Source organism: Pleurodeles waltl, chromosome 5, assembly GCF_031143425.1.
Source record: "Pleurodeles waltl isolate 20211129_DDA chromosome 5, aPleWal1.hap1.20221129, whole genome shotgun sequence".
NCBI lineage: Eukaryota > Metazoa > Chordata > Amphibia > Caudata > Salamandridae > Pleurodeles > Pleurodeles waltl.
Genome location: NC_090444.1, coordinates 485,017,525 through 485,043,942, shown reverse-complemented (window position 1 = coordinate 485,043,942; position 26,418 = coordinate 485,017,525).

Here is a 26,418-nt window from a genome sequence, read left to right as displayed (position 1 = left end):
TTGTACTGTTGGGAGTCTGTTGTGGGTAGTGTTAGTTTGGGGATAGTTGGGCTGTTTTAGGGTTATTTACTTTTCATTTCCCTCTCCTCCTTTCCCTTCATTATCCTCTGTACCACTTAATTCCTTTATTATTTCAAGCATGTTGGGTAGGCTACGTCTCGGTAGAATGGGTGAGGAGGAGCTGGGGGGGGATTCATTTGGCTGGTGTGCCACTTCCTCCCATTGATGATCGAAGCAGGTGGCGGTGTGATACAGGGGTACCACAAAGAGGCAAGGAGGCTCGGTGGTCAAAGGTCCTGTACCATCTGCAATACATATACAACACGCCGTGCAACAACCACCAAAAATGCACCTCTGGGCTGACCTTGTTGCCAGGGAGCAAGACATGCTGGACCACCTGGGGATTGTGATTGGTGGACCTGCTGGTGAGTACAATTCAGAGTAATGTGCACATTTAAATGCTCTGTAGTGACAGGAGCAGATTTGTTCATATGCTGCAGGCAATGTATTTGGACATGTGGAATGCAAGTTAAACATACAGTGGCCGTGAGTTATGCAATAATTGCTACACAATACCGTCATTTGTTGATGCAACAGTTACAAAACACAACTGGAGCCTGTAAATTAGTGCTGCATTCATGTCAATAGATGATGCAAATGTGGTTCTAACATGTTTTAGGCATGGTCTGTGAGTGTACAGGAAAGACGTGTTTTTCATCCAGATATTTTCAAGAATTAATGTGTCCCCCAATTATTTCTGATACATGTCTGAACTGGATTCTGACACATACGTACCAAGTCATTTCCAACCTCAGGTAACATCTTAGGCTGATAGTTTGACTTGGTTGTGCCGCAATTAAATTAGGGATGGATGCCAAAAGTAATGCACACAGGTTCAAATCTAAATGTTTGGTGCTACTTTCCATAGCTGTGGCACATAAAATGAAGCAAATGATCCAAATTGATGGATAACAACTATCCATGGCCCTCTGTTGATTGTACCTATGTGTATTACATTGATCTTGGGCACAATAGCTGGAACAGAGCTAATGCATTTGCCATCTGTGTTACTCTATAGCCATGTACTTCTCATAAGTTATGGGATCATCATGGGATACCTGATGTTGGAGAACGCATGGTCACAATGTATTACGTGCATGATGTCGTGCAAGGGACCCCTGACCAATTCCATCATACATATAAAGTTCCCTAATACTTTGCTATTTTTGTTTGGCTCACCCCTGCTGATCTAGTGCAGCACATGTTTAATAAATAACTTCCCAGTATGGAGGCTATCACAGACATGGGTGTATGCTAAGATCAGAAGACCAGCATTCCTGTGACTGCTGCTATTCCGAAGGTACATACAAATTGAAACCTACATTATCATGATTGACACAGTGGTACATTTGCTAAACCATGTGTTAATAATATGACAGTGTCAGTTTGCTGTATAGCCGCTGATAAAACAACTTGGCAATTGTAAGATGGTGAATGTGGCCCACTGTGATTCCCAAAACCCATAATGGGTACACAGGGCAATGAGTGACACATTTTAGGTGCAATGACTACACCTGTGCCAATGCAGTCTGTCATGGATGACATGACTATAATATACACTGTCAACATATATCTCCTTGTTGTATCCAAATATTAAAACTGGTCAATCCATGGCTAGCCTCAAACTGCCACCAATTAATGCACACGATCCCTGTAATTATGGTGTCATAGGGGGCATATGTGGCTCAGGGTACACTATTAATGTAGCATATGTAACCCACACACAACACAGGCCCTAAATGTAAGGGACCATAGAAAGCATTATAAATCATGACCTTAAATCAACTCACAGGTACGTCACACAATAAATAATTGCCCCTTGATGCACAAGCCACAATACCTGAGTGATGGTACTGCAATGCTCCTGGAAAGTGGCTTTGCATGACTCTCATTACTACAAATGATGAGAGGAGTACACTCCATAAATGAGTCTGCAAACAATTGATGGAGCATGTTTGTCACCACATGATAGTTAGGGCCACTGCATGTGTGCAGATATGTGTGTATCACTCACTGGAGTGACAGGGTCTGTACATGTTTGCAGTGGTATGTCTGTTGCAGTATCATCATGCCTGAGAGGCTGGACTTTCAGATTTAATGTTACACACAGTCATTTTATTTGGAAGTGTTGTACAGTGCACAGACATTGAGCACATTTCTCCCTTCCATGCTTTACAGGTGAACCTGCCCCCTAAACAATCAGAGAAGTGGCTTGATTTGAAGACCGAGACACATCCAGTAAGTGTTGATATTTCAGTTCTGTGTTGTGTTTACAGCTGTTGTGTGATTGACTCCTGTGTGTTGGACGCATAGCAAGGTATGATGTGCTGGTAAATGATCAGATATGTTACTTGAGTGGAGTATCACTTTTTTTCCACCTTTGAGTTGGACAATCAGGAGTGTATAGTCATATTTTGGGATTGTAGTGGAGCCCTGTAGGCATGGCCATGTGAAGAGGGTGACATTTGTATTTGAAATTTTAATAAAGAAAAATTCGCAGAGGCCCAAATTCATGATTTAGTCTGCAAGTCAGACCCTCAATCTCACAGAATATGGTTGCCAAAGTCTTACCCACAGACCTGAGCCTCCCTGTTCACTAATGAACATGTTCAACTGTATGTTTGACTTCCTAGCAGCATCTAGCTCCACATGTTGTACTACTTGTATGTGGCACTTTAGTACAATGTCATAGGTGTGCGTGCAGCTCATGGCCAGATGTGTGCTTACATCTATCTGCTTGTTGTAAGACAGGTATTAGCGGTATTAAATGATGTTGACAATTGTCTGCATTTACAAACATAAATGTGGATGGGATTGTCCAGGTTTCGGGTGTATCCTAGTTGGACATCCTCCTTACCTGTGCTGGACTGCCCAAACCCATGTACAGCTGTCCAAAGCTTCCTGGGTGTCCTAGATGTTTGAAAGTATTTTTTGCTTGTTCACCCCCCCGAGGCACAGTCTTAGAGTTATGAAATGTGTACCTAGGTGTGATGATTCAAGTTTAGTACACAGACATGTAAATCTGTAAATCACTTGTCCAAACCTAGGGTACCCACTCATGATTAGCAACTGCATTACATCCTGGCAGTTCCATTTACAAATCACAGATCTTGTGGCCCTTGATTGTCACCCAGAAGATAATCATTAGTTGGCCTCTCACATGTGGAGGACGTGCAGAATTTTTTACGTGACAAATGGCTGAACAATGATATATACGTTATTTATGTTGTTACACATCTTTTAGAGCATTGCGGTGCTGTTAGATAGGACATGTGTAGGCTGTATGAGCATGTGCTTACTCAGGGAGAATCTGTGATCTACATGGTGATATGGCCTGTTTCAGCTACATTAGATGTATTGTCTGATTTTCATCAAGAGCTACATCACACAATGAAGTACCTAATGTTTGGCTTTATCTTTTTTAACAGCAGCCAATATGAATGCCATCCAGATTCGTGAATTTCAGCGCCGGGCGATGCGTTACCGCCACATTCTGGATGTGGAGTCTGGGTTCCGCCACATGGCATGGCGTTATCGCCATGAAAGAGCCTCAGGAGTGTGGAGGGCATTTTCCCAAGGGGCCCTTCGGTGTCCACAACAGCCGCCACCACCAGCACCACCACTAACACCCAGGTGGCACCAAGCACTTCAGGCACCACTGCAGGACCATCGACCTCCACTGCTCCCGAACCACTGACGGACCCACCTGCACCTCCCCCTACAAGCATGGCACCACCAAGTGGACACACATCTACAACTGGCACTCAGACCACCCCTGCTAAAGTCATTGACACTGCAGATTTCACAATGATGCAACGTGACATGCAACATATGTTGCGAGAATGAACAGGCTGCAGAAGGAGGTGTCACAAATTAATAAGAGGGTGCGTGCCATCAAGAAGACCCTGCAGAGGGTGAACTTGTGACAATTATACCCTCTGCCATGACTCCCACCCCCCCTCCTCTTTCCTGGTTCTTTTAGTTAGTGGGTTTAGGGGGCTTAGTGTTAGGTTAGAATAGGCTGTGAGTTTAGTTAGTAGTAGTGGATTGGGGTGGGGGTATGATAATTTGAAAGGTTTTTTTATTATGTGTGTGTTGGATGATGTTGGGTTTTGGTGTTTTAAAAAAATATATAAAAAAATATAAAAATACAAAAAAATATATATTTGTTCAGTATAACATAGTATGTGTTTAGGTTAGTATATGTTGTCCTCCATGTGTCCTGGGGGGTTGATGTTTAGAGTGATTAGTTAAATGTGATAAGTAAGTTTAGCTTAGGTTAGTTAGGGCCAGTTGTGGGTAAAGTGAAGTTAGGATAGGTTAGATTAGTTAAGGTGTTTTTCACCAGGTTTTATTATCCTTTTTTACTGTTACATAAATATTTAGGTACTCCTTTACAGTATGTGTCAACTGCTTGAGGATCAGGGCCTTGGCATTGGTGAACAGTGTCTCTTTAGTATTTGCATTTGTGTCCCATCCTGCATCCAAATCCCAAATGAGCTGTTACATTGGCAGCTACACCAGAGCCACTTTCCTAAGATTCTGCCATCCATTACACCCACCACTCAAGGTTACTATGGATCCCAATGTGTTGTTAATTTTTTATGTATGTTTTCAATCTTACATACTTTGGGACCAGATTTGGTATTGAGAACACTGTGTTATTTCTGCCTACAGCCTGATGTTCAAGTAAAGCCTTATAAGGTGAGTGGTGATATGATATCATGTAGTATAGTATTCATAACTCACACCTATCATTTGTTACATTGCCCAGCCAGGTTACTTATGTGTACGTATACTCATACACATCCTTTCCTGCTGTATGGTGTGTGTGAGGAAAAATTTGGGTCAAATGTCACACACAAAAAGATTGTCTCAATGAAAAATTTGAAGACAATAATTTTCGGCTTAGACATCCCATGAGGAAGACTTATTCTGTCCAACACAGCACTGTAATTTATATTTTCTATGTACCTCAGAATTAACCCTCAGGAATGGCAGATGATGGTACAATCCAGACCACAGTGCATAGTTATCAGCCCACATTCTTTCAGGGCAGTTGTATTGACATTCCATGATCATTGACATGAGGCAGACATCACTGATCTCCTCACGGTTGATGTGTCACATTACAAAGAGACAAAGTGGTTGTGTAAGTGCTATTTATTATAAAGTGCTGTAGTACTATATTTACATTGTCCATGATTGTGAGTCCATTAGTGTGACACCTTCCATTGTGATCCTACACAACTGCAAAAGGACATGTCATTGGACATGCTGGGGTGAAGTGTCAGACAGTGCAGAGGGGACAGAATTTGCCAATGTGTTAGTGAGAGACAATCACAGGGCAGAGTGACAAGATGAAGATTGGGCTGGAGAACAGTGCTTGAGAGCAGCTGTTGCAAGAATGGCATGTTACAAAGCACAGGACCTTGGTTATAAGTGGCCAGGTGGCAGGGACTAGTGCTACCGGGTACACTTACAGGTGAAGGTGATCTGTTCCTCGTCTTCATCTTCTGATGTGTGTGTTTTCTCCTCTGCCCTTGGTGGTGGTGGGTGTGAAGGGGCAACACACACCTCAGCATTTGAAGATGTGGAGTCAGATATCCCGGTAGCTGCCAACTGCGGGGCTATTAAGGGCAGTACTGCAGCAAGGAGGAGCTGCTTGTTCTTAAGAATAGCAGCCACATCACTGTGGTAGGTAGCCAGGCCAGCCCTGAGGGGGTCAATTTTGCATTTGTGCACGCATTGAAAGGTTTGTTGTTGGAGGTGTTGTGTCAACTCTCTTACAGCTGTGCTGATTTCCTTCACACTTTTTTAAAGTTCTTGCAAGATTGATGTTCGACCTTGCATGGCTGCTGCCTGTTCTGCAGTTGACATCATGCATGAATGCACCACTCTAGGCTGGCTGCCGTATTTTCCATCCCCACCCACACCTCCTTGGCCAGGTCCCGCTGTACTCCAACTACAGTTCTCTCAAAGATGGTGCCAGTGTGGTCAGAGTTCCCAGGTGGGTTGGAGCTGCAGGTCGTACAATTGGGGTGGTGGGTGGTTCCTCTGTGATGGCTGCTGTATCTGTGCTCCTCCTTGCGACTGAAGGTGGGGTCTGGAGGGTTCCAAGGACATCTTGGCGGGTCTGCTGGCTGATGTTTCTCAGCTTGTCATCAATGTCATCAGGGAAGTCCAGGACAGGCATATCCCCAGGAGAGCCATCGTCCTCTGCAATGAGATAGTGTACAATTAGTGTGTCTGTGTTTTTGGATTTGTAATGTGACATCCCTACCTTCCTATTTGTTGCACATTGTGATATAGGTGGTCATTACAACCCTGGCGGTCGGTGTTAAAGCGGCAGTAAGACCACCAACAGGCCGGCGGTAAAAAAAAATCAATTACGATTGTGGCGGAAACCGCCGACAAAGACAGCCACTTTAACACTCCGACCGCCAAGGCAGTACATACAAACAGCGCAGCAGTCACCGCCAACAGACAGGCGGGAGACAATGTACCGCCCACACTATTATGACAGGCCAATCCGCCACCTTTTCCGGGGCGGATTCACCACAGATAAAAAACACGGCAAAAACAGGAATTTTGAAGGGAAAACGCTCACCTCTACACACCCCACGAGGAACGAGGACACCATGGACCCAGAACTCCAAATTCTACCTGCGATAGTCTTCCTGCTCCTCTACCAGGAGCACGAACGCCGGCGGCGAAGACCACGGTGAGTACTGCACCTACGACACGGGGGGAGGGAAAAACAGGGACATACACACGCAACACCCCCACCCACTACAACACACACACTAATGCATATTAATACATCACAGTTACACCCTCCAACCCCCCGGAAGAATGCAAAGACAATAGAAAATGGGTGTAACCATTATAATATATTAAAATCAAATAGGCGAAAATATATATATATACCATTTACAAAATATATACCAAGCATAGTAGTCCAGGTAGTGCTTCAATTAAGTCCGTGGAACACTGGGCCCACACGGTATGGGCGAGGCCCACACAAGATCCCCGACCATGACGGAGAGAACACTGCAGGGGCATCAGACAGCAACTAAACAGGCACCTCAGGGAGAGGGAAAAGGGGGGCACCTCAGCCGCTTGAGTGCACAACGCCAAATCCACGAGGGGGCCACATGCCCACTATTACATCCTGGGGAGTGCAAAGCCACAGTCTCTCAAGTCTATACAGTGGGTGGCTTGCCCACTGTTCAATCCTGGGGAGTGCAAAGCCACAGTCTCTCAAGTCTCTACAGTGGGTGGCTTGCCCACTGTTCAATCCTGGGGAGTGCAAAGCCACAGTCTCTCAAGTCTCTACAGTGGGTGGCTTGCCCACTGTTCAATCCTGGGGAGTGCAAAGCCACAGTCTCTCAAGTCTCTACAGTGGGTGGGTTGCCCACTGTTCAATCCTGGGGAGTGCAAAGCCACAGTCTCTCAAGTCTCTACAGTGGGTAGGTTGACCACTGTTACATCCTGGGGAGTGCAAAGCCACAGTCTCTCAAGTGGATAACAGTCTCCACTGGTTCTGGAGGGGGCCTTGTGCCCAGAGTGCTTCATCCTGCTGAGGACAGAGGTAGTGGATGTATCTCTCCACTGGTTCTGGAGGGGGCCTTGTGCCCAGAGTGCTTCATCCTGCTAAGGACAGAGGTAGTGGATGTATCTTTCCACTGGTTCTGGAGGTGGCCTTGTGCCCAGAGTGCTTCGTTCAGCCTGTGATGGACTCAGTAGCGTCAGTGCCCTTGGTGCTAATGGGCCAGCGGTGCTTGAGGCGGCGGTGCCCTGTTCAGTGGTGCTTGAGACGGCGGTGCCCTGTTCAGTGGTGCTTGAGGCGGCGGTGCCCTGTTCAGCGGTGCTTGAGACGGCGGTGCCCTGTTCAGCAGTGCTTGAGGCGGCGGTGCCCTGTTCAGCGGTGCTTGAGGTGGCGGTGCCCTGTTCAGCGGTGCTTGAGGCGGTGGTGCCCTGTTCAGCGGTGCTTGAGACGGCGGTGTCCATTGCAGGGACTCAGCTGCTGGCGGTCCTTCATGGCCCAGCAGGGCTTGTGCTGGCGGTCCTTCATGGCCCAGCAGGGCTTTTGCTGGTGCCTTCATGGCCCAGCAGGGCTTTTGATGGCAGTCCTTCATGGCCCAGCGGGGCTTTTGCTTGCGGTCCTTCATGGCCCAGCGGGGCTTGTGCTGGCGATCCTTCATGGCCCAGCTGGGCTTTTGCTGGTGGTCCTTCATGGCCCAGCGGGGCTTTTGCTGGCGGTCCTTCATGGCCCAGCGGGGCTTGTGCTGGCAGTCCTTAATGGCCCTGCGGGGCTGGGGCTGGCAGTGGCCTCCTGGGCAGCTGCGCTGGTGCTGGCCTCCTGGGCAGATGGGCTGGTGCTGGCGGTGGCTTCCTGGGCAGCGGGTATGATGGCGGTAGCGTCCTGGGCTGGTGCTGGCGGTGGCCTCCTGGGCAGCGGGTATGATGGCGATCTTCTACGCCGTGCTGCTCTTCCCAGACTTGCCGGGTTTCTTGTGGCCCTTCCCCACCTTGGAAGGTGTCACAGCTGACTCCACACTCCCACCAGGACCCCTGGGAGCGGCTTTGGTGGCTGGAGTCTTCCCCCTCTCCTGCCGGGCACTGGCCAACTTCTGATGCTTCACAGGTGGGGGACTGTCTGTGCTGTGGCTCTGTGCCACACTGGCTGCCCTGGTGGCGGGTGCACTCCAGATTCCGGTGACTACAGGCACCACTTGTCCCGGAGATGTTGTGGCTGAGGTGCTAGTTCAGGACCTATGAGACGGACGGGACGGGGGGTGTGTGGGAAACAGGTCAAGGTTGGACAGGAAAAGTTTTTTTGACACACTGGGACGGGTAGCTGGAGGGGTTTTGGGAGTGGAGGAAGAGGTTGTGGTTGTAGGAGGTGTTCGTTTGCTGACTTTGGGTGAAGGTGCATGCGCTGGAGGCTGTCATGAGGTGGATGGCTGTTTGGTGGGTGTGTGCCTGTGTTTGTGTATCTTGGGAGGGGGCGTCACACACACACTTGGACAGGACACAGGGGACGTGTGAATGGTAGTGGGGTTGGTGACTGCACGTGAGCGGGGTATGGTGGTGGGTGTGCTGGAGAGGGACGTAGTGGCTGTAGAGGTAGTGCATGCAGGTGTGAGTGTAGACAAGACAGGGAGGGCGGAGGGAGATGAGGAGGAGGGGGACACAGTGGAGGCAGTGGATGTTAATGTTTCTGCATGTCTGTGATGCTTCCGTGAGTGCCTGTGGGATGTGTGGTGCTTATATTTGCCTGAGCTTCCCTTGTGTGTTGACGCGTGTGCATGCTGGTCTGTAGGTGTGCTTGGGATAGGCTGAGGTACAGGAGATTGGGTCGGGGTAGAAGAAGTTGGAGGGGGGTGGCTAGACACAGGGACAATGGCTGCCATCAGTGCTGAGGCCAGAGTCAGAAAAGCTCGCTGAAGGGCTGCCTGACCAGAATGAATGTCCTCCACGAATGCATTTGTTTGTTGCAACTGCCTTTCTACACCCTGGATGGCATTCAAAATGGTAGACTGCCCAACAGTGAGTGGCCTGAGGAGGTCATTGGCCTCCTCACTGAGGGCAGCAGGGGTGACTGGGGCAGGGCCTGAGGTGCCTGGGGCGAAGGTGATGCCCACCCTCCAGGGTAGCGGGCACGGGCCGAAGGCTGAGGGGCTGCTTGGAGGGCGGTGCTGGAAGGGGGTTGGCGGCTGTACCTGTAGATGGGGGGGGCACAGATGTTGCCGCCACCACAAGGGAGCTCCCATCAGAGGACGAGTCCGTGTCACTGGTCTCAGCTCCTGTCCCCCTCCGTGGAGCTCCCCTCGCCCTCCGTCCCACTGGTGAACTCCGAGTCCGTAGTGTGGCCCTCCATGGCCATGTGGGATGCAGCTCCCTCGTGCTTCGGTGCCACTGCTCCTCCGCCTGGTGATGCTAATGCACACAAGAACAGGGAGACCACAAGAAGGGGGGGACGACAGAAGAAAGACATGTTGAGTGCATGCATTACCGCTACCGCTGGCGGACACGACAGACACAGAAGCCCCCTGCACTACGCCGTGCTCTTGGGCTCCACTGTTCAATTCCTGGGAAATGACCTACAAGGCTATGGACGACATCTGCACACATAGATGACACAGGGGCATGACTAGGTGTACTTGGCACTCTACAGAGGTGGGCTGGGGTGCCACATGGCCTGCCTTACGGAGGGACATTGCCTACGGAACTCGCCCTGGCCTAGGGAAGCCCACAGCCCACCTCCCCCACGCAGACCTCTCCACTGCTCGCAAAGTCAGCAGAATGCGAGTGTACTCACCCCCTTGTGGCTGCTGTGATGCCCTCAAGCGCCCATCCAACTCCGGGTACGCCACCACCAGGATCCTGAACATCAGCGGGGTCATGGTGCAACAGGCACCCCTCCCACGTTGGGAGGCCATCCCCAGCTGAGCCTCCGCCGTCTTCTTGCTCCAGCGGCAAATGTCCTCCCATGTTTTCCGGCAGTGGGTGCTCCATCTGTGGTAGACCCCCAGGGTCCGGACGTCCTTGGCGATGGCACGCCAAATATGTTTTTTCTGGTGGGCGCTGACCTACATGAATTGTACAGGGGGAAGAGAAAGTTATTACCAACTGCACCATCAAAGTGATTGGCCCCCATCCCTACCCTTGCCATGTGGCACATGCACTCACCGTTGTTTCATGCACGCCACACTCTCCCCCCTTCCTTCTTACATCCACCCCTCTCCGCACAGGCATAGCCCATACAGCATGCTCCCAGTGTACTTACCTATTTGTCTGGAGGATCGTAGAGTAGCGTGTACTGGGGGAGGACCCTATCCACGAGTTTCTCCAACTCCTCCAATGTGAAGGCAGGGGCCCTTTCCCCAGACACTTGAGCCATTGTCTCTTCCAGACCGAGGTCACAGCAGCACTTGCAGTGTATGTCGTCTCCTGTCGAAGATCAGGTATCGAGTGATTGAACAGATAGAAAATGGCAGTCACGTCCGTGGTGGTGCATACTGTTACCGCCGGCGTATATCGTCATTGGCTCCTGGGACCCATAGGGTCCAATGTTAACCAATGCAGCATTGCGCTGCGGTCTTCGACCGCCTACTGCGACGGTGTACAATGCCAGCACAGTTACCTCACATCCCATTGTCGCACGTTAGCGGTCAGGCAGCCGCCATTTCAGGGGCCCACATGGCTTCATTTTCAACTGAGTCACACATACCCAGGACTAGACTCAACACACATACATGCCACTTTTTGAGTTTGAATGGTGTTCTGTGTAAGCTGTGGGTATGCTCCTCTGAGTTGTTTGACTCCGTGCTCGCTGCTGTCCTTCATAGGCACCGTCCGCTGGGACATGTGAGGAGATGGCGGCATCCTCCGGCGTACCGACCATTGGTGGACCTGTTGACAGTGGAGGAAAGACACGTGATAATCACATACAGGGGGTCATTCTGACCTCGGCGGTAAAAGCCGCTTACCGCCGGTCAGAAGGCCGCCACAATACTGCCGCGGCCGCGGTCAGCCGCCACGGACATTCTGACCCACAACTGCAAAACCTCCGAAAATCCGCCCTCCACTGCAGTCCGCCACATCAGCGGCCAGCGGTAAACTGGAGAAGACCAAACCTCCACCGCCACGCCAACAGAAATACGCCCATCCCATTATGACCCGCAAATCCACGCGGCGGTCATTCAACCGCGGTATTCCATTGGCGGTACACACCGCCGCGCTCAAAATACACACACCTTTACAAACCCCTACCACATTGGACAATTTGAAAGGCACACACCTGAAACACATACACACACCACTCCCACACATCCAATACCATATAATACACACACCCACATCACCCACAAACCCCTACCAACAAAAACCAGAGACGAAGGAGAGAGAGAGACACATCAGAGAATAGAGAGCCAGACACACAGAGGCACACCGCAACATCACACACACCACATAGAAGCACAAAGCACCACACACCAACACACACATCATCACATACACCACCCCACACCTCATACACACCACCCCATGGCACCACAAAGGCACCCACGCTTTTCGGACCAAGAACTCCGGGTCATGGTGGAGGAGATCATAAGAGTGGAACCCCAGCTCTTCGGCTCACAGGTCCAGCACACCACCATAGCAAGGAAGGCGGAGCTCTGGCAGCGGATCGTGGACAGGGTCAACACGGTGGGACAGCATCCCAGAAATCGAGAGGACATCCGCAAACGATGGAACGACCTACGGGGGAAGGTGCGCTCGATGGTCTCGCGACACAACATCGCAGTCCTGAAGACTGGCGGGGGACCCCCACCCACTCCACCCGAATTCACAACATGGGAGCAAGAGGTACTCAACATCCTGCATCCCGATGGCCTCGCTGGAGTACACGGAGAAATGGACTCTGGTAAGTACAAGGCCAACCACTTCACCCCCCTCCCCCAGCATGCTAACCCCCACCCTCACACCCAACCCCCCAGCACACATCCTCCCTGAGAATGTCTCCCCAGCACAACCCACCCAACACCAACCCCTGCATGCCACCCCCAAACTATGGACACCCATCACCTAAGCATGACCACTGCACATACCTATCACCCCCCCCCCCACAAAACACCCTCACAACACCTCCCCCAAGGGAATGCCAGCACTGGGGGACAAGGGCATCCATAAAACGCAAGCTAATGCACACACAGAAACAATAACCATACCCTCTTACCCCATGCAGGACCCGAACAACAACACACCGGTCAGGAGGGACCAGAAATGTCCATCCCACCCCCGGAACAGGCCCCTAGTGATGACAGAAGCTCTGTCGACCTGGAACCTGACGACCAGCCCGGACCATCGGGGACCTCTGGGCAGTCGGTTCCCCTCACCCAGACACAGGCCACTGCAGACCCAACCCCCTCTGGGAACAACAGCACAGCTCCCACCCAGCGGGCCCATGCCTCTGTCTCTAGGACAGGTCAAGCAGCGGTGTGTCTACTACTACAGGGCCCCCAGGGTAACCCACCAACCCAACAACAACAGGGACCTGGGGGCAGTGGGAGTGGGCACACCGTCCAGGGGACAGAGGCCCAGGGAAACAGGGCAACTCGGAGGGCTGCTGTGCGACAGGGGGGGAGGAGAGGCCCAGGGAACCCACTCTCCAAGAGGCCCTCACCACCATCATGGCAGCCTACCACCGCTCACAAGAGACGATGGCGACGGTACTGGCCAGGTTCCAGGAGATCCAGGCACAGCAGGAGCAACGCTACATGGGGTTCAGCGACCAACTCAGCAACATCTCAACCGCTATGGGGAGCATAGTCCAGGCCCTGAACCGTATAGAGGACACGTTTCGGGACCATGTGGCATCACACAGGGCCCCTGTCACTAGCCAGGAACAGGAACAGCCTACCACCTCCGCCGGCGCTAGTGGACAGGAGGCCCCACCACAACGACAGCCCACCAGAACCCCACCTCCTGCTGAACAACAACCGCCCCGCAAAAGGAGCCTGAGATAAAAAAAAACGACAGAGTAGGATGTCAAGTCCCCCGCCAGCATCACATACCCCCGGAAGTCCTCCCACTGTTCCACATTGCCACCCTGTCCAACCTTGAACTGCCCCTGCTCCATCCTGCCACAGGCATATGGACAATGCACCTGTGAGACTGAGAACTGGACTCCGCCATGGACGTTACTCCACCCCCACCCATCACTGTTTCACTATCATGTACCAATATCTATGCACTAATAATAAATCACACATTGCACTGAAATCAATCAGGACTCAGCCTGTGTTATTTACAAATGTATGAGACATTACATATCAATTACGTATAATTAACATTGTGAATTACACATACCGAGGTAACTTAGCATTAGTCCATGGGCCAACCAAGCCGAGGTCACGCAGTGGCTCATACAGCACAGAAAAGGGAAGGGAAAATCAAACATCATGTTTATAGGTCTGGGGGGAAATCGACAAAGTTGAGATGCAGGAGGCTTTCAGGAAATGTAAAATGGCATGGGTGATTATTACCTGTGTGCTACTGGAAATACTGTTCTATTACTCTGTCCCTGTTGTCTGTGTCGTCCTCTGAGTCTTCCTCCTCTTCACTCTCCGCAGGCTCCACAGCTGCTTCAACACCACCATCTGCACCATCCTCCTGCAGGAAAGGAACCTGACGTCGCAATGCCAGATTGTGAAGCATACAGCAGGCCACGATAATGTGGCACACCTTCTTTGGTGAGTACATCAGGGGTCCCCCAGTCATATGCAGGCACCTAAACCTGGCCTTCAGGAGGCCAAAGGTCCTTTAGATGATCCTCCTAGTTCGCCCATGGGCCTCATTGTACCGTTCCTCTGCCCTGGTCCGGGGATTCCTTACTGGGGTCAGTAGCCAAGGCAGGTTGGGGTAACCAGAGTCACCTATTAGCCACACACGTTGTCTCTGTAGCTGCTCCATCACATAGGGGATGCTGCTATTTCGCATCACATGCGCGTCATGCACTGACCCTGGGAACTTGGCATTTACATGGGAGATGTACTGGTCAGCCAAACAGACCACCTGGACATTCATAGAATGATAACTCTTCCTGTTTCTGTACACCTGCTCATCGTCTTTTGGGGGTACCAAAGCCACATGGGTTCCATCAATGGCACCAATGATGTTGGGGATATGTCCAAGGGCATAGAAATCACCCTTCACTGTAGGCAAGTCACCCTCCTCTGGGAAAATGATGTAGCTCCGCATGAGTTTCATCAGGGCAGACAACACTCTGCTCAAAATCTTAGAAAACATAGGCTGAGACATTCCAGATGACATGGCCACTGTGGTCTGGAATGACCCACTTGCCAAAAAATGGAGGACTGACAAAACCTGCACCAGAGGGGGAATCCCTGTGGGTTGGCGGATGGGGGACATCAGGGCTGGCTCCAGCTGGGCACACAGTTCATGGATAGTGGCACGGTCAAGTCTGTATCGAAGTATTATATGGCGTTCTTCCATTGTCGACAGGTCCACCAGCGGTCGGTACACGCGAGGATTCCTCCTTCTCATCGCAAGTCCCAGCGGACGGTGCCTAGGAAGGACAACATGGAGCACAGAGTCAGGCAAACCACAGGTACGTACAGACAGCTTGCACAGTTAAAGAATGGCAATGGGTTGAAAGGCGTGTATGTGTGGCAATGCAAGGCCTAGGCCTGTGTGTCGCAGTCAAAATTAAGCCATGTAGGCCCTTGAAATGGCGGCTGCCTGACCTGTGAAGTGGGACAATGGGATGTGAGGTCAATGCGCTGGCGGGGCACACCGTGGCGGTAGGCGGTCGAAGACCGCATCGCAAAGCCGCATTGGTTAACATTGAAGCCTATGGGCTTCAGGAGCCAATGACGATGTGCGCCGGCGGTCGCGGTACGCACCGCCGCGGTACGCACCGCTGCGGGCGTGACCGCCATTTTCTATCTGCTTAATCACTCGAGACCTGATCATCCACAGGAGAGGACCTATACTGCAAGTGCTGCTGTGACCTCGGTCTGGAAGATACAATGGCTGCTGCGACTGGGGAAAGGGCCCCTGCCTTCACGTCTGAAGAGTTGGAGAAGCTCGTGGATGGGGTCCTCCCCCAGTATGCGCTACTCTACAGTCCTCCAGACCAACAAGTGAGTACACCGGGTGCACATGGAATGGGCTATGGCTGTGTGGATTGGGGTGGATGTAAGTTGGTGGGGTGGGGGGCGAATGAGGAGTGCAACGCCCGACAGATGAGAGCATGTGCCATATGGCAAAGTTGGTGGGGGGGGCCAATCACATCTAACATGCAGGTCATTGATGATTTCCTCCTTTCCACCCTGTACATGTCAAATAGGTCAGCGCCCATCAGAAGATCGAGATTTGGCGTGCCATCGCCAAGGAAGTCCGGAACTTGGGGGTCCACAACAGACGGGGCACCCACTGCCTCAAGAGGTGGGAGGACATCCGCCGCGGAACAAGGAAGACCGCAGAAACACTGCTGGGGATGGCCTCCCAACCTAGGAGGGGTGCCAGTCGCACCATGACCCCCCTGATGTCCCGGATCCTGGCGGTGGCCTACCCTGAATTGGATGGGCGCTTTAAGACATCACAGCAGACACAAGGGGGTGAGTATCAGCACATTCTCCTATCTTTCTGCGCAGTGGAGGCGTCTGGGTGGGGGAGGAGGGCTGTGGGTGACATTATGCCAGGGCGCTTTCTGTAGTGTAGTCCTCTCCCTTAGGCATGGCCCTGTGCCCCCGGCCCCCACCTCTGTAGGGTGAAAAGTACAGCCATTGAAGGTCCAGCATCTCCCATGTGCGCGTTTGACGTCTCTTGGCCTGTTGTCCTAGTCAGTAGTACTGAGTAGTGTACCCCGAATGCGCGGCTTAGTGCATTAGGCTCCTGTGTCTGTCCACTCCGCCAACGGTGTTGACATTGCATGCACTCAACCTGGTCTTCTTTTTTCTCCCCCCACCCTTTCTCTTCATCTTCTTGTGCATGTGTGCATTAGCATCATCAGGCGGCGGAGATTTGGCATCGGAGCACGAGGGAGCTGCAGGACACAAGGCCCCGGTGGGCCCAGGAACAGACACCGAGGGCACCAGTGATCCGGAGGGCGAGGGGAGCACCACGACGGGGACCGCTGGTGAGAGCAGCGACAGCGACACGTCCTCGAATGGGAGCTCCCTAGCGGTGGCGGCAACATCCGTGCCCCCCGCCTCTACAGGTACAGCCGCCACCCAGCGCACCAGCCCCGCCCTCCCAGCAGCCCCTCAGTCTTCGCTCCGTGCCCGTTCGCCCAGGAAGGCGCGCGTCTCCTTCGCCCCAGGCACCTCAGCCCCTGCCCCTGTTGCCCCTGCTGCCCTCAGTGCGGAGCTCATTGACCTGGTAAGGACGCTCATTGTTGGGCAGACGACCCTTTTGAATGCCATCCAGGGTGTGCAAAGGGAGGTGCAACAGAGCAATGCGTACCTGGAGGGCATTCATTCGGGTCAGGCTGCCCATCAACGAGCGTTCACTGCTCTGGCCTCAGCACTGACGGCAGCCATTGTCCCTGTTTCCAGCCTCCCTCTTCTTACTGCCTCCAGCCTTTCTCTGTCTCCTGTTCCTCAGCCTATCCCATCCACACCATCAGACCAGCCTGCACACACCTCAACACCCAAGAGCAGCTCATCCAGACACAAGCACCACAGATCCCACAAACACTCACCCAAGCAACACACAGATGCAGACATGCCAACAGACACTGCCACCCCTGTGTCCCCCTCCTCCTCGTCTCCCTCCTCCCTCCCTGTGACGTCTACACTCACACCTGCATGCACCCCAACATCAGCCAGTGCTTCCATCACCACCTCACCCTCCAGTACAGTCCACACTCGTGCAGTCACCACCCCCACTGCCATTTACACGTCCCCTGTGTCCTCTCCCACTGTGTCTGTCACCCCCTCTTCCAAGACACACAAACGCAGGCAGCCACCCACCCAACAGCCATCCACCTCACGACAGCCTACAGCACCAGCACCTTCACCCAATGACAGCACACCTGACTCTCCTACAACCACCTCCTCTTCCTCCACTTCCATCTCCACTTCTCCTACCCTTTACCTTGGCCCTAAAAAACTATTCCTGGCTAACCTTGACCTCTTTCCCTCCGATGAGCTCCCCCCTCCATCTTCAAAGAGTCCCAAGAGCACCGCAGCCACCACCAGCCCAGCTTCAGGTGTCACTGTTGTGCATGGGTTCTGGAGCCCACCCTTTGCCAGCAGTGACACATCGAACAGCAGCAAGGGCACGTCCAGCCCCCCCCCCCGGCAAGAGGACCCGCAAAAACAAGGGCCGCCGTGCGAGGACCGACAGGGCTGCCCCCAAGGAGCAATGTGCGGCCACTTCACCACCCACACCATCTAGGGGAGGCAAGGGCCCGAGAGCCCCATCAAAGGAGCGGAAGGGCAGCAGGAGCGCGGAGAAGGTGGACCCCACATGTCACATCCCAGCTGGGAAGGAGGACACTAAGGAGGCCAGGAGTCCGTCCCCGAAGGGTCCAGAAACGTCACGGTCCGAGGGCGACTGAGCAGGGAGTCCAGGCCAGGTCTGGCTCCCTTGACCTGCTGGATGAGCACCGCTGAACAGGGCCCGCGGGGCAGAAGAGCACCGCTGAACAGGGCCCGCCGTGGAGAAGAGCACCGCTGAACAGGGCCCGCCGTGGAAAAGAGCACCGCTGAACAGGGCCCGGGGTGCAGAGGAGCACCGCTGAACAGGGCCCGCCGTGAAGATAGGCACTGCTGAACAGGGCCCGCCGTGGAGAAGAGCACCGCTGAACAGGGCCCGCCGTGAAGATAGGCACCGCTGAACAGGGCCCGCGGTGCAGAAGAGCACCGCTGAACAGGGCCCGCCGTGGAGAAGAGCACCGCTGAAGAGGGCCCGCGGGGCAGAAGAGCACCGCTGAACAGGGCCCGCCGTGGAGAAGAGCACCGCTGAACAGGGCCCGCCGTGGAGAAGAGCACCGCTGAACAGGGCCCGCCGTGGAGAAGAGCACCGCTGAACAGGGCCCGCGGTGCAGAGGAGCACCGCTGAACAGGGCCCGCCGTGAAGATAGGCACCGCTGAACAGGGCCCGCCGTGGAGAAGAGCACCGCTGAACAGGGCCCGCCGTGAAGATAGGCACCGCTGAACAGGGCCCGCGGTGCAGAAGAGCACCGCTGAACAGGGCCCGCCGTGGAGAAGAGCACCGCTGAAGAGGGCCCGCGGGGCAGAAGAGCACCGCTGAACAGGGCCCGCCGTGGAGAAGAGCACCGCTGAACAGGGCCCGCCGTGGAGAAGAGCACCGCTGAACAGGGCCCGCCGTGGAGAAGAGCACCGCTGAACAGGGCCCGCCGTGGAGAAGAGCACCGCTGAACAGGGCCCGCCGTGAAGATAGGCACCGCTGAACAGGGCCTGCCGTGGAGAAGAGCACCGCTGAACAGGGCCCGCTGTGGAGAAGAGCACCGCTGAACAGGGCCCGCGGTGCAGAGGAGCACCGCTGAACAAGGCCCGCCGTGAAGATAGGCACCGCTGAACAGGGCCCGCCGTGGAGAAGAGCACCGCTGAACAGGGCCCGCCGTGGAGAAGAGCACCGCTGAACAGGGCCCGCGGTGCAGAGGAGCACCGCTGAACAGGGCCCGCCATGAAGATAGGCACCGCTGAACAGGGCCCGCCGTGGAGAAGAGCACCGCTGAACAGGGCCCGCCGTGAAGATAGGCACCGCTGAACAGGGCCCGCCGTGGAGAAGAGCACCGCTGAACAGGGCCCCGCCGTGCAGAAGAGCACCGCTGAACAGGGCCCGCCGTGAAGATAGGTACCGCTGAACAGGGCCCGCCGTGGAGAAGAGCACCGCTGAACAGGGCCCGCCGTGGAGAAGAGCACCGCTGAAGAGGGCCCGCCGTGGAGAAGAGCACCGCTGAACAGGGTCCCGCCGTGCAGAAGAGCACCGCTGAAGAGGGCCCGCCGTGGAGAAGAGCACCGCTGAACAGGGCCCCGCCGTCTCAAGCACCTCTCCGCTGGGCCCTTCTTCTCAAGCACCGCTCCGCTGGGCCCCGTCGTCTCAAGCACCGCTCCGCTGGGCCCTTCTTCTCAAGCACCGCTCCGCTGGGCCCTTCTTCTCAAGCACCGCTCCGCTGGGCCCTTCTTCTCAAGCACCGCTCCGCTGGGCACCGCCGTCTCAAGCACCGCTCCGCTGAGCCCTTCTTCTCAAGCACCGCTCCTCTGGGCCCTTCTTCTCAAGCACCGCTCCGCTGGGCCCTTCTTCTCAAGCACCGCTCCGCTGGGCCCTTCTTCTCAAGCACTGCTCCGCTGGGCCCTTCTTCTCAAGCACCGATCCGCTGGGCACCGCCGTCTCAATCACTGTTTATGGTTCACTGTGCCCACCATGCCTCCTCCTTGACCAGTGGAGACTGTCATCCACCTGATGGACTGTGGCTTTGCACTCCCCAGGATGGTACAGTGGGCAGCCCACCCACTGTAGAGACATTGAGAGACTGTGGCTTTGCACTCCCCAGGATGGTACAGTGGGCAGCCCACCCACTGTAGAGACATTGAGAGACTGTGGCTTTGCACTCCCCAGGATGGTACAGTGGGCATGGTGGCTCCTCGTGGATCTGGCGTCGTGGACTCATGTGGCTGTGGTGCCCCCCCTTCCCTTCCCCCTGAGGTGCCTGTAGTTTTTACATCTGATGCCCCTGCAGTGTTCTCTCCAAAGGACTCAGGTCTCCTGTGTGGGCTTTACCCTTGTTTCTCAAAACTTTGGCCCACGGACATGATGAATTCGTAGGATGTGCAGGACTTGTTACTTCAGTTATACACTGATGTGTATGTCATTTGTTTTCTTGTGAATATCTTTCATGGTTGTACGATATTTTTCAGGAGCTTTTTGGTACATAAATATTTATTCCAAATTTGATTATGTCCTAGCATTTTTCAGGGGTGTTTGGGTGGTGTCACTGTGACTTGTTGCTCTGCTTTGGTGTGTACATAGTTGGGGGGGGGGTCGCATATGTGTGTGCCCGTAACCTTTCGTCCTCCCCCCTCCCGTGTGTCGTAGGTGCAGTACTCACCGTTGTCGTCTGCGCCGGACTTCGTACTCGTGGTAGATGAGAAGGTAGACGAGAGCAGGTAGGATGTTTAATTCGGGTTCCATGCTGTCCTCCTTCCTCCTGGAGTGCGTAGTGGTTAGCGTTTTCCCGTTCGTAGTCTGTTTCCGCCGTGTTTTTATCGGCGGTGCTCCCGCCCCGGAAAAGGTGGCGGATTGGTGAGTTGTGATAGGGTGGGCGGTACATTGTCTGCCGCCTGGCTGTTGGCGGTGACCGCCGCGCTGTTTGTTTGTACCGCCGTGGCGGGCGGAGTGTTAAAGTGGCTGTCTGTGTTGGCGGTTCCCGCCAGGGTCAGAATTCCATATTTTTTACCGCCAGCCTGTTGGCGGGTTGGCCGCCGCTTTAACACCGACCGCCAGGGTTAGAATCACCCCCACAGTCTTGACCGTGCCACAATCCAGGAACTGTGCACCCAGCTGGATCCAGACCTGATGTCAGCTATCCGCCATCCCACAGGAATCCCCCCTCAAGTGCAGGTGCTGTCAGTGCTCCATTTCCTTGCAAGTGGGTAATTTCAAACTACAGTGGCCATAGCATCAGGGATGTCCTAGGCTATGTTTTCCAACGTGTTGTCCAGAGTGTTGTCTGCCCTGCTGAAACACATGCAGAGCTACATCGTTTTCCCTCAGGTTGAGGATTTGCATACAGTGAAAGGTGATTTCCATGCCCTGGGACATATCCCCAACATCATAGGTGCCAATGATGGGACACATGTGGCTTTGGTCACCCCCCACAGGAGTGAACAGGTGTACAGAAACCGGAAGAGTTATCATTCGATGAATGTACAGATGGTATGTTTGGCAGACCAGTACATCTCCCATGTGAATGCCATGTTCCCTGGCTCAGTGCATGACCCTTACATCCTGCGGAATAGCAGTATCCCTTAGGTGATGGGCCAAGTCCAGAGGCACCGTGTGTGGCTATTAGGTGAGCACCTGGAAGCTAGTCAGTGGAAATGGTTGTCTGGGTCTGGGGATATCCCTCCAGGTTATTGGGTGTCTAACAGTTGTCCCTCGCCATTTGCAGGTGACTCTGGTAACCCCAACCTGTCATGGCTACTGACCCAAGTGAGGAATCCCAGGACAAGGGCAGAGGAACGCTACAATGAGGCACATGGGCGAACTAGGAGGGTGATCGAACGCACCTTCGGCCTCCTGAAGGCGAGGTTCAGGTGCCTCCATCTGACAGGTGGATCCCTATTCTACTCACCGAAGAAGGTGTGCCAGATCATCGTGGCCTGCTGTATGCTTCACAACTTGGCTTTGTGACAACAGGTGCCCTTTCTGCAGGAGGATGGTCCAGATGGCGGTGTTGTTGCAGCTGTGGAGCCTGTGGACAGTGAAGACGAGGAAGCAGAGGAAGAAGACATGGACAACAGGGACTCAGTGATCCAGCAATATTTCCAGAGAAACACAGGTAAGACTACAAACCTGCCTACCACATGTACTTATACACTACTACCTCTCTACTGTCTGTCTTTTTCACCCAGTGTATGGTCACTGAGTTGTCACTTTCCCTTACGATTTCACAGATCTGGGTCCCACAGTGTGACATCTGCTTTGATTCCTCATGGACTAGAGCTGTGTGACATAGGTATGTTGACATTACAAATGAAAGAGGTTTTTGCCACAGTTATTGCTAATACAGTATTCTGTAATCACAGACAGACTCCAGATTGTTTTGTGCTTTAAGGGTGTTTATTTTAGTGCTCAAAATTGGAGGGGGTAGCAAAATGGTGAGGGGTGATGGCGGAGGAATGTCCATGGCAGAGTCCAGTCTATTAGTCTCACAGGTGCATTGCCCAAATGGGCATAGGAAGTGGAGCTGGGGCAGTTTAAGGATAGACAGGGTGACAAAGTGGGACAGTAGGATGACTATCAGGGTGGTCTCATTTCTTGGCGGGGGTCTTGGCATCGTTCTCTCTCTTGTTCCTGGATCTCAGGGACTGTTTGCAAGGTTGTTCTCCATCTGTAGGGGGTGGGGTGCTGGTGTGGTAGTACTGTGGCAGTGCCTCCTGTCCTCTAGCGCCGGCGGAGGTGGTGGGCAGTTCATGATCCAGGCTAGTGTCAGGGGCCCCTTGTAGTGCCACAGTGTCCCTTCTGGTGTTGAGTACTTCCTTCAGCACCCCTACCATCGTGCCCCGGGTGGAATTGATGGTTCTGAGTTCCTCCCTGAAGCCCACATACTGTTCCTCCTGCAGGCACTGGGTCTCCTGAAACTTGGCCAGTACCGTTGCCATCGTCTCCTGGGAGTGGTGGTAGGCTCCCATGATGGAGGAGAGGGCTTCGTGGAGAGTGGGTTCCCTGGGCCTGTCCGCCCCCTGTCGCACAGCAGCCCTCCCAGTTCCCCTGTGTTCCTGGGCCCCCGTCCCCTGGACGGTGTGCCCACTACCACTGCCCCCAGGTCCCTGTTGTTGTTGGGGTGGTGGGTTAGCCTGGGTTCCCTGTAGTGGTGGACACACTGCTGATTGACGTGTCCTGGGGACGGAGGTATGGGCCCACTGGGTGGGTGCTGTGCTGGTGTTTCCAGAGGGGGGAACCTCTGTAGTGGCCTGTTACTGGGTTTGGGGAACCGACTGTCCCGAGGTCCCTGATGGGCCGGGCTGGTCATCTAGATCCAGTTGGACAGAGGTGCTGTCATCACTGTGGGCCTCTTCTGTTGGTGGTGTGGACATGTGTGGACCCTCCTGTCCGGTGACGTTGGGTAGGGGTCCTGCAGGGGTATAAAGGCATGATTATTGCATCTGTCTGTATCAAGGTGTGCAATAGGTGGGTGACAGTGTACCCCAGTGCTAGCATTCCTGTGTGGGACATTGTGTGATGATGGCTTAGGGGGTGTATGGGTATGTGCAGTGGGCATGCTTTAGTGATGGGTGTCCATGCTTTGGTGTTGTAGGCAGGGCCTGGTGTTGGGATGTGTGGTTTGTGATATTGGGACATTTGTGAGGAGTAGGAGTGATGGGGGTGAGGGGAGGGTGGGGGTAGGTGATAGCATGCAGGTGGGTGGGGGATGAAGTAGTTAAGTGTTTGACTTACCAGAGTCCATTCCTCCACCTACTCTTGACCCTGTCCACTATTCTTCGCCATAGCTCCATCTTCCTTGCAATGGAAATGTGCTGCACCTGTGATCCGAATAGCTGTGGTTCTACCCAGACGATTTCCTCCACCATGACCCTGAGCTCCTCCTCCGAGAACCTGGGGTGTCTTTGCCGTGCCATCGGTTGGTGTAGGTGATGTGTGGGGTGGTGTGTGGGGTGATGAGTGTGCTGATATGTAGTGGGGTGTTGTGTGAGGTGCATGGAAGTTATGTGGGTGATGGTGTTGTGTGCCTGTGGATGCTAGTGTTGTTGATGATGGTGTCTCTCTCTGGCTTTCGTTCGTGATTTGTTGTCGTAAGGGTTTGTGGGTGATGTGATTGTGTGTTTTATAGTGTATTGGGTGTGTGGGAGTGGTGTGTGTATGTGTATCAGGTGTGTGTATTTGGAATTGTCCAATGTGGCTATGTTTTGTAAGAGTGTGTGTATTTTGAGCGCGGCGGTGTGTACCGCCAATGGAATACCGCGTTTGAAAGACTGACGCTTGGATTCTTGCATCGTGATAGTGTGGGCGTATTTCTGTTGGCGTGACGGTGGAGGTTTTGTTTTCAGCAGTTTATCACTGACCTTTGGTGCGGCGGACTTGTGTGGGTGTCTGAATTTTGGCAGATTCCGAATTGTGGGTCATAATAGCTGTGGCAGAATTCCGCGGCCGCAGGCGGTGTGGTGGCGGTCTTCTGCACGGCGGTAAGCGGCTTTTACCACCAATGTCATAATGAGGGCCATAGTTTCCTGTTCATTGTTCTTGTCTATATAATAAGCATTCTCCCAGGCCTATGCCCCACCTGCATGTCACATGTAGTGTGGTCAGTTTGGGGACTTGTCTGCATCACATCCTCAAGGTTTTGGTTCTCGCCAAATTGTATATTGCCACCTTCTTGTCCTACTCAACCCTCCGTCTACTTCCATTCTCATGGTGAGGCTTTGCACTGGCTGTGGGTGTTCTGATGGCACTTGCACCACACTTAACAACCTGGAAGTGAGGCAGTCTAAGATATTTCACATCCAGCTATATGTTGCTGAGACCTAGCATAACTATGTATAGCATTGGCATGCAAAACTACATATGTCAGCATTGGTAGTGTGTAATGTTTATGTTGGGGAATGTTTGCTACATTGAATTGCACTGATGGTCATAGCAGTGTTCCATTTGCTCTTCTGACTGTGAAGGTGAATTTTACTAGCCAGTGACATATGTCCTCCCCCTCAATGCTATTGTCTGAGCAGTATGACATTTGGGATGTTGCATGGTGTCATTGGAGCTCTTGTGACCCAGGCACAAGGTGGACCCTGACATATGTAGCATGGGTATGACATTAGTGCTGTGTACCTCATAATGTTTAGGACAATGGCTGATGTTTGTAGCAACTATGGACATTCACATTTGACAGGATTAGAACCTTTGTATTGATTTCAGGGGTGTGTTTGATCCATGGGGACGTTACTGCCATTAGCTACTTGACCTGCACACACAGCACAGGTGGTAGTGGCAACTGTTGTCAGTATTACATTCCACTTGTGGATATGGCCTGAGACTGTTAATTGAGCCCTAGTTCATGTAGAGAGAATACCTGCTGTTGTGTGACAGCAGGCCAGTTTTACGTTGTACCCTACCCTCCTGGACTGGCTTTACCTTTCCAACATCCTTGGCATGGCAGCATACCCCCATGCAAAGGTTGTTGGTGTAGTGTACTACTGTGCCCCAGGTTTCGCCTGAACAGCCCATGCCCCCGTGCCGTGCCCCTTTACCCACGCCACTCCCTGAATATCAAGACTTACATGCATTGTGTAGTAGGTATGTCCACCCCCCTGCTTACAGTTAACATTGGTGCATTTTAATTTCCCATGCGACTTACCCTGCATCTGTGTTGTCTCCTGGTAGTCTGCGCTGCCCTGTTCTTAAATCCCTGTAACGATCTCCTCAGGGATGATGGCTGCCACCATATCCTCCATGTGGTCCAGGACCGTGATGCTATTAATTGTGTTTGACCAATGACTTTGTGTTTCACCACTGCGCATATTAGTTGCTCAATGTTCACCAGTAGCACATTATGGGGGTCATTCCAACCCTGGCGGTCGGTGTTAAAGCGGCGGCCAACCCGCCAACAGGCAGGCGGTAAAAAAAATGGAATTCTGACCCTGGCGGAAACCGCCAACAGAGACCGCCACTTTAACACTCCGACCGCCACGGCGGGACAAACAAACAGCGCGGCGGTCACCAGCAACAGACAGGCGGGAGACAATGTACCGCCCACCCTATCACAACCCACCAATCCGTCACCTTTTCCGGGGCGGTAGCCCCGCCGATAAAAACACGGCGGAAACAGCCATTACGAACGGAAAACGCTCACCTCTACACACTCCACGAGGAATCTGGACAGCATGGAACCCGAACTACACATCCTACCAGCTATTGTCTTCCTGCTCCTCTACCAGGAGCATGAACGCCGGCACAGAAGACAACGGTGAGTACTGCACCTACGACACAGGGGAGGGGGGAGGCAAAAAATTACGGGGACACACATACGCGACACACCCACCCTCACCCTCACCCACAACTACATACACATCAATGCAGAGCAACAACTCAGAGTGACACCCACAAACCCCCCGG